Here is a 7,494-nt window from a genome sequence, read left to right as displayed (position 1 = left end):
AGAATCGCCCTTCATTCCTTTATTAACGGGAAAACAAACAATGATTAGAATTAATCTGCTCATTGACTCAATGTTCAACAGGTTGTATATAGTTACCATCCAAGTTAACGACGTTTGAATATTCGCCCATCACATCTTTATATAGAAGAAATGTAAAAAAAGAGATTAGCATTTCGTTGACTCTACCTTACCCGTTATCGGCATCCAAAGAATCTTTATCTGTTTCTTTATGGCATAGATAATAAAGAAAAGTAGGATATTTGAATCACCTAATTAGCTCGCTGATCAAATCAACTACTTTTTTAACTTTTGAGTTATAGGCCAAACTGATCGTGCTAACTGTGAGTTGAAAAGTCATTGAATAATTTACCTTCACTGTCAGCATTTTCTGAATCGTGTTCCGTTTCTTTTTGGTATGAAAAAGGAATAAAAGTAGATTTAATAACTGTTGGCTTCTATTAGCAACAGTCTATCCTCAAATACACGGTCTGATTGAATCATCTAAATACGGTATGCAAAATTTAGTGAGATTGGTCATTATTGAATTGGTTATTTGAATGTCTTTGATTTTGGCACTTTGGCCACATAAAGCCGGACATGGCTCACCTGAAAAAGTCAGTTAAAACCAGTCATCATCATAGGGACACTTCAATTTAAGGGCAAGAGAATAGCGAATAGCCCCATAGAGAGAGAAAATGAAAAGCGATTTGGATTTAATTCACAGTTAGCCTACAATAGTTACTATGGTGGGTAATCCGCAGTACCGGGTCAATGAGTTAATCAGCTTAATAGTTAGTTGGGTGACCCTGGGAATGAGGTTGGGGTGGTCCGTCTGTTTTCTTGTAGGGTAACACAAGTGACGTTTTATTAAGTAAACTTCGATACATATAATTACACTTACCAAATGGAATGCTTCCCTTCTGCGAGAAGTCATTTCCTCGTAGGCTTTTGTTGTTTCTGGAGTCATCTGAAAACCAACAAACATTGTTCCTTTAACCAACTGAAGTTGTATAGAAGCGATAAAAAGCCAATTTCGTTTAAGAAGCGTGCCCCTCTAGAGCATATAATTGGTCATTTGAAATTTGTGTTTGTTAGTCTTTGTCAAGAATACACAGCACCGATCAATGACCGAATAAATTTTTTCTTTCTAACCAACAAATAGTAAGACAAATTCAAATTCTCACCCCCTTTTGCTTTAAATCGAGTTGCTGTGGGCAAAAACTAAGTTTTGATTCACTGACATTGATTCTTGAAATTAACTAATGGATTCAAGGGGGAGCACGCTTCACGGTGAAGCGTGCTCCCCTTGAATCAATGGACAAGCTAAAACAGGAATATACGACTAGATGATACCTCTAAATGCACTTTAACTTGGTCTTCCTGTCTGGGGGTTGAGCAAAACGGCAGCAGAAAGGGTATGACCATTACATCTAAAAGAAGTATCAGAGTTTGGGTTTCTGTTGAACATAACCTTATCTTTAACATATTGACAAATTACCTCCTTTTGATTTACAAAAAAAAATAGTTACCAATTTACCAAGTTGCTTATTTCCAATAAGTTTAAACAAAAAGTTCAGGTTTTATTTGAAGTGGAAAAGTATTTGAAAATAGCACATATTTTAACTTAACAGACCTTCCCACAGCCGTTGTACATCCTGCTCAAACTTCTTCAGAGCGATGTGGATGTAATTTGACTTTTCTGTCTCTTCATGTTCTCTACAGATTCATCGTCTTGCTGTTCTTCCTTCTCGCTGGGAGGTTTTGCTCTTGCACCTGTTGCTAATAAATGAAGCATCAATAATTATATCTTTAGATAGTTAAACATGTAAACCATCCATGCAAACTATTCTAAATACTGACTAATCAAAGACTTTTTCATTAAATTACACTAATTGGCCAAATGCAGCCGTTAACTAATCAATATTTTGTCCCAGACAGATGTTGTTTTTTTAAAAAAAATCGCAGGCTTAATAGAAGTTCTCTTGAGAGGATTATTGTCATTTTTTTTATTTTATTGGGAACTGAGGAATAGTCAGGCATCTTGGGTGGAGAGTATTGTGTTGACGTAATTTTAAATTGTTAGTTTCTTTGCTTTTTTTGAAATGAAAGTCAAGAGCTGTTAAAAATAGAAGTTCTCTTGCAAGGATTATTGTCATTTTTTTTTCATTTTATTGCCTTTTGACTTAGTAAAAATTGTTAACAAATTGGACTTGGCCGTGGTTACGTCCACGGCCACGGCCTCGTCCTCGTCCTTGTCCTTGATGACCTCGTCTTGACCACTGGCCACGGTTGCGGCCAGTGGTCTGATTATGGCAGTCTTTTCTGATGTGGCCTTGGCGGCCACACTGCCAACACTTCATGCCTGAAAAAAAGAAATGTTTCGTCCAAAAAAAGTTCAAATACTAAAGTCCACATTTTTGTTGCGAAAGGTGTGATTTGTTGTGATCTCTTTATATTCACATGTAAAAAATGTTTTCATGCCAAAGCTCCTCAAGTATTTAATTGTTATTTTTTCAGCCTTACCTCGTTTCTTTAGCCTTTTCAGTTCTTTTAGGATGTCTGGAAAGGGAAAACAAGGTTAAATTAATAAACTTGTTAAGGCTGATAACAAAGTGTTATAATATCCAAAAACATGAAATATTAACACAATACCTGCGACCGTGTTTTCTTGTTGATTTAGTTCTGTAAATACAAGAAAAATAATAAGCAGTAAGTCTTCCTGTGATTTTTTTATTTTAGTCCTAAATAAAAAAGAAAAGATTTATAGAAAGAATTTGTTTTTTTGACAGTATGACCTTTTAGGTTGATTGTTATTTAGGTACCACACAATATTAGATAGATAAATCGATAAATAGATAGATAGATCGTCTGGTAATACATTCCAGATCTTGACTCCAGTATAAGCAAACCTTTTTTGGTAGTAGTCCGTGTCAACTGTGAAAAGTTGAGAAGTTTTTGTTTGTTTCTCTTCTCCTTAAGGTTAGACCAGCCAAGTAGATAGATGACAGATCACAGATACATGGTAGCTTACTTTTTTTTCTTTTTTCCTCTTCTTCTTCTTTTCCTTAAAAGAAAACGAAACGATTATTTTATGACGAGTCTAGTTAGATAGCTATTTTACGTGTGTAGAAAATGAAGATTTAAGTAAAAAGCAATGGCAACTCACTTTGTCTCGCCTGTTCCTCCTGCCTTTCTTTCTCTTCTAACGCTTCTTTTTCTTCTTCTTCTTCCCCTTAAAAGAAAACAAAACGATATTTTATTTAACACATTTTCTGATAGCCCTTTGCGGGCTATGTTTTAACATTTCTTCTTTGTCTTTTTTTCCATCGTCAAACTTTACTGGTGTGTTGACATTTGTTCCATATTGTCAACAAAATGCCAGGACGTCCTATTAAAATAAGAATTAAACAATTAACTGGATCGACGAAAGCAGACAACACATTAAAAGATCTTTACGATCAGCATTTTCCTTAATTTATTTGTTTTTTAATAAAATTTCGGAAATTTCAAATTTTTTAAAAAAAAATTGAAATTAGTCAATGACAGAGATACAACTACAAATGAGTCAGTCAGTCAGTAAGGGCAATTGTAGAATGAAAGTTTTTAATGAAATAGTTCGCGGGAAATGTAATCAAGACTGAAGTGACGCCTTTTACACTTCCTAATATTACTGATCTTGGTACTTTAACTTAAGGAGCCTCGATGTAGTCTTTTAAGCCCTAGGGTGGCTGTTTTGAAAATAAAAAGTTTCAAGGTAGCCAATGTTCGATTTTTGCCAAAATAGAGATCTTTCACATAACTCCAACAAGAGCCACTATGGTGCAAAAGTCCACTAAATATGTAAAATACACCGTTTGTTTCCCATGGGTAATTTTTCCTTTATTTATCTGTGGCACGCACGAATAGAACCATCAAATAAACACACATTGTGTGATGAAAAGCATTTTATTTTCAGCGTTTTTGGTTACAACTGAACAAATGAGCAAAAGGACATTAGCAGTTCAATATTTCGCTTGTTTATTCCTTGTCACTACTGTCGCTATCGAATTTATCTAGGATGTGTTCTATTTTACTCATCATTTTCACAGCCTTGCCACACATCTCCGTGTGTGCCTTGTGGGCCTCCTCCGATTTCCATTGTCGCTTCCTGGGGTGCTTTTTCTTGGGCTTGTCCTGTTTTGGCTCAGGCGGTGTGGGGTTGGCTTCCCCTGGGAGATCAGTATCAATATGTGTCTGAACTATCTTTGTCAAGACATGCTGCCTGGCTAAATTTCGCAGATTTTTCTCTTCTGGTGAGCACTTCTTTGTATATATCCCATCCTGGTATCCACAATAGTCTGTAACATCGCCATCTCGCTTGTACTTGTCGTGGCGGTCAGCTGTCTAGCTTTCTGGAGGTTTTGGGAAACAATTTGTTTAATCCTTTTTATTGATGATTCTCTTGGGGTAGAACGATAGTATTCCCTGATGCTTTCGTTCTTCATAAAATTTCCACCCATGGGTTGACTAAAGCGTTTCTTTTTAGGACTATCTTTTGCTCAACTCTGGTTATCTGGTAGCGACGCCTTTTGGTTTGCCCTATTGTTATTTCTGCACAAAACAAATGAAATAAAATTAGTCTGGGGAGATGTTTTAGTGTTGTAACTGACCAATGCCTACCTTGTGATACGGGTTGTTCATCGGCATCAAATGGCCTCCAAAATGAAGTCATTTCTGTGAAATAAGTAAGATCATCGAATTTTAAGCACTGTCTCTCATGGCTCTTTTTAACACAAGGAAATTTTACATCACGCCCCTACGGTTTTATTATTGGTTTACAATTCACCCTCCTTTTAGGTAAGTCATGCAGTGACAGTAGAGAATCGATGACATTATTGTATTGAGTGTCTAAAGTCTAAATGCTTTGTGTTAATAACCCATAAATATTATCGAGGGGAATGTAGAGCTAATTATAAATCAAAAATTAAAAAGGGAGAGATTATCATAAGACTCAAACAACCTAGCCATCATGCCATGATTTACATATGGTTACCCACTTTCTCACACTTTTACCAAAAAAGAATACCTGATTTCCTCCCAATGGTATAAACGCGACTTTTATAAAATGGAAGGGGAGGGTCATGAATGAAAATAGTACAAACTCTTCAACACATTCAGATGTAACCAGTTTAGAAATCGAAAGTAATCAATCTGGTAGACATCATGCCGAGGGAAATTCCAGATCAACGCTTTTTTCGTCTAGTTGGAATTGTTCTTGCCTTTCATACAGAGCTCCCATCACCGGTTGCAAACCATTGAGTCGATGAGCTAATGCAGATTGTGGGAGTAGTGTTGCTGCTCCTGGCATCATTACCTATCGTTCCTCACTTGCCTTACCAAATAATTAAACGTGTTGATCCAGATTTCCATCGCTTTGATTACAGAGGGCGAAATGTTTTTGTAGAATATGCGAATCAAAAGCATCTGTTTTGGCTGATACAGGAGAACCTCCAGGGATGATGATGTATATCGCCACGAGAATCTCTGCAGAGTTATCACATCTTAACAGAAGGGGGAGACTGAGACAAAGGAGAAGAAATTCTAAAATTTCTAATGTTAACAAAGTACTCTTGACATTCATGTGGCTCAGAAAGTACCCCTGTCTAGACACACTTGCATTAATGTTTGACATCAGTCCATAGACTGTTTGTAGTATTATCTATAAGGTGGTGCCCATTTTATGGAGATGTTTTCGCAATCATGTGTCCTGGCCAAATCTTGCAGAATGGAATTCTCTTCAAGGAAACTGGGGTTATTTTCCAAATGCAGTAGGGTGTATTGACGGAACTCTGCATGAAGTTTACAGACCCCAGGTCGAACCCCAGCGAGACTTTTTCAGTGGCTATCGTCATTACCACATCATGAACATCCAGCTCATTGTAGATAATGTGGGAAATATAGATTTTCTACAAGCTGGTTTTCTCGGTACTCTCAATGATGCAGGTAATTTTAATTTGATGGGGAGAATTGGACCAGGTACAAATAACGATATGCCTCCAGATGTGGTACTTCTAGCAGACAAGGGATATGGGGATATCCCTTCCCTTGTTAACCCTTTTTCGGGTTGCTCAGATTAGATGTTTGCCGAGAAATGTGCAAAGGATGGCAAAAAGATTTAACCAAAGGCTTTAAAGATGCAGAATAATAATTGAGCACACAATAGAGCATGTAAAAACCTATCAGGCTGTAGGGAGCATATGGCGTCACCCAATATGGTTTCAACCAATAGTCGTTGAGCTCTGCACATTCCTGGCTCAGCGCCATGTGGTACTTTTTGATGATGTATGATGACTGACATTGATACATGGAAACACACGCGTGTTGCATGTCTCTGTAACAAAAGAAAAATCTTGCCAATATCCTTTCGTTCATTTTTTTACGAAGATTTGGATTGTCTAGATGGTCACCCAAAGATTAAACAGAAAAGTGTGAAAATAGGTAAGGATTATTACTCAGATTTGGTTGAAGTGGGCATAGAATTTGCAATATGGTTAAGGCCAATGGAAGCGTTTATACATGGTCAATTTGCAGCTTTAAAATCTGTCAAACATCATTAATTTTTGCTATTAAAATGAACTATACCAAACAAAGTCACAAAACAAAAGAACCTAACCGAAGGGAACAATAACAGTGTAATTAATACTATCAGTATTTACAGCACCTTTAGTATAATGCCCAGTTGTGATGAAAAAATGTTAATGTCAGACACAGACTCATACGAATTCACTTCAATTTTTCTCAGTGACCTCTTGCGGTTAATGGCTTTCCTTGCTGATCAAAACTTTGGCCGAATGTGAGATGCTGCCTTTACCTTGGCTTTCGTCTTGTCAGAGGTACTAGGGCGATGCCACTTTTGCAGTTTCTGGGTGCAAGTCAAAGCCAAGAGAAAGTTCTTGTGTTCAGCAAAGTGTTTAAGCTGAAGAAGAACTAAAATTATATGGCAACAAAGACCACAAGCAACCGGGTGTGATGGGGCAGGTAGTTCAGGCCAATCTATATCTTTGAATGAGAAGGGGAAAGGAGCATGGGTAGAAGTGAAGAGGCAGAGGTGAAACCATTTCACCAGAATGTTGTTCCCTTTCTGGTTTAAAGGTCAAATGAACAGAAATTTCAAAATGCCATTTTAATCAACCAAATGCTAAAACTATCCATTATTGAGAAAAATTAAGAAACATTTTTGCTTTCCGAGCCATAAAGCGTGAATAACAGCAAAAAATACGAAGATTTCCGAAGGCTTCACGAAAACGTTTTTGAATGACTGCGCACTAAAATGGAAGGAATGGAACGAGTTTTTGACGTCATAATTGGTGTTTTTGAAGACGACCGCAGACCGATTCCACAGACCGCACTGACGGCAACGTCAACGACAACGTCTTGTAGAAAATGAATTTATATTTTACTTGAGAATCTCGCAACTTTCCGGACGTATTCTGCTTATTTATTGCTTAAAAAAGC

At 37.0% G+C, this 7,494-nt stretch overlaps 1 long non-coding RNA gene across 1 annotated transcript; it reads right to left on the bottom strand.

Annotated features, from left to right (window-relative positions):
* Window positions 1–1,223, bottom strand: LOC144649703 (uncharacterized). The gene is made up of 3 exons (XR_013569928.1): window positions 1,185–1,223; window positions 902–967; window positions 1–406 (listed from the first exon to the last, which is right to left on the bottom strand). It is a non-coding gene; the product is annotated as an uncharacterized LOC144649703 (long non-coding RNA).
* Window positions 1,224–7,494: the final 6,271 nt, after the last annotated feature.

The sequence above is a fragment of the Oculina patagonica genome, chromosome 4, assembly GCF_052425735.1.
Source record: "Oculina patagonica isolate OP01 chromosome 4, crgOcupat, whole genome shotgun sequence".
Classification (NCBI taxonomy): Eukaryota; Metazoa; Cnidaria; class Anthozoa; order Scleractinia; family Oculinidae; genus Oculina; species Oculina patagonica.
This window is presented reverse-complemented; position numbering and strand designations above follow the sequence as displayed.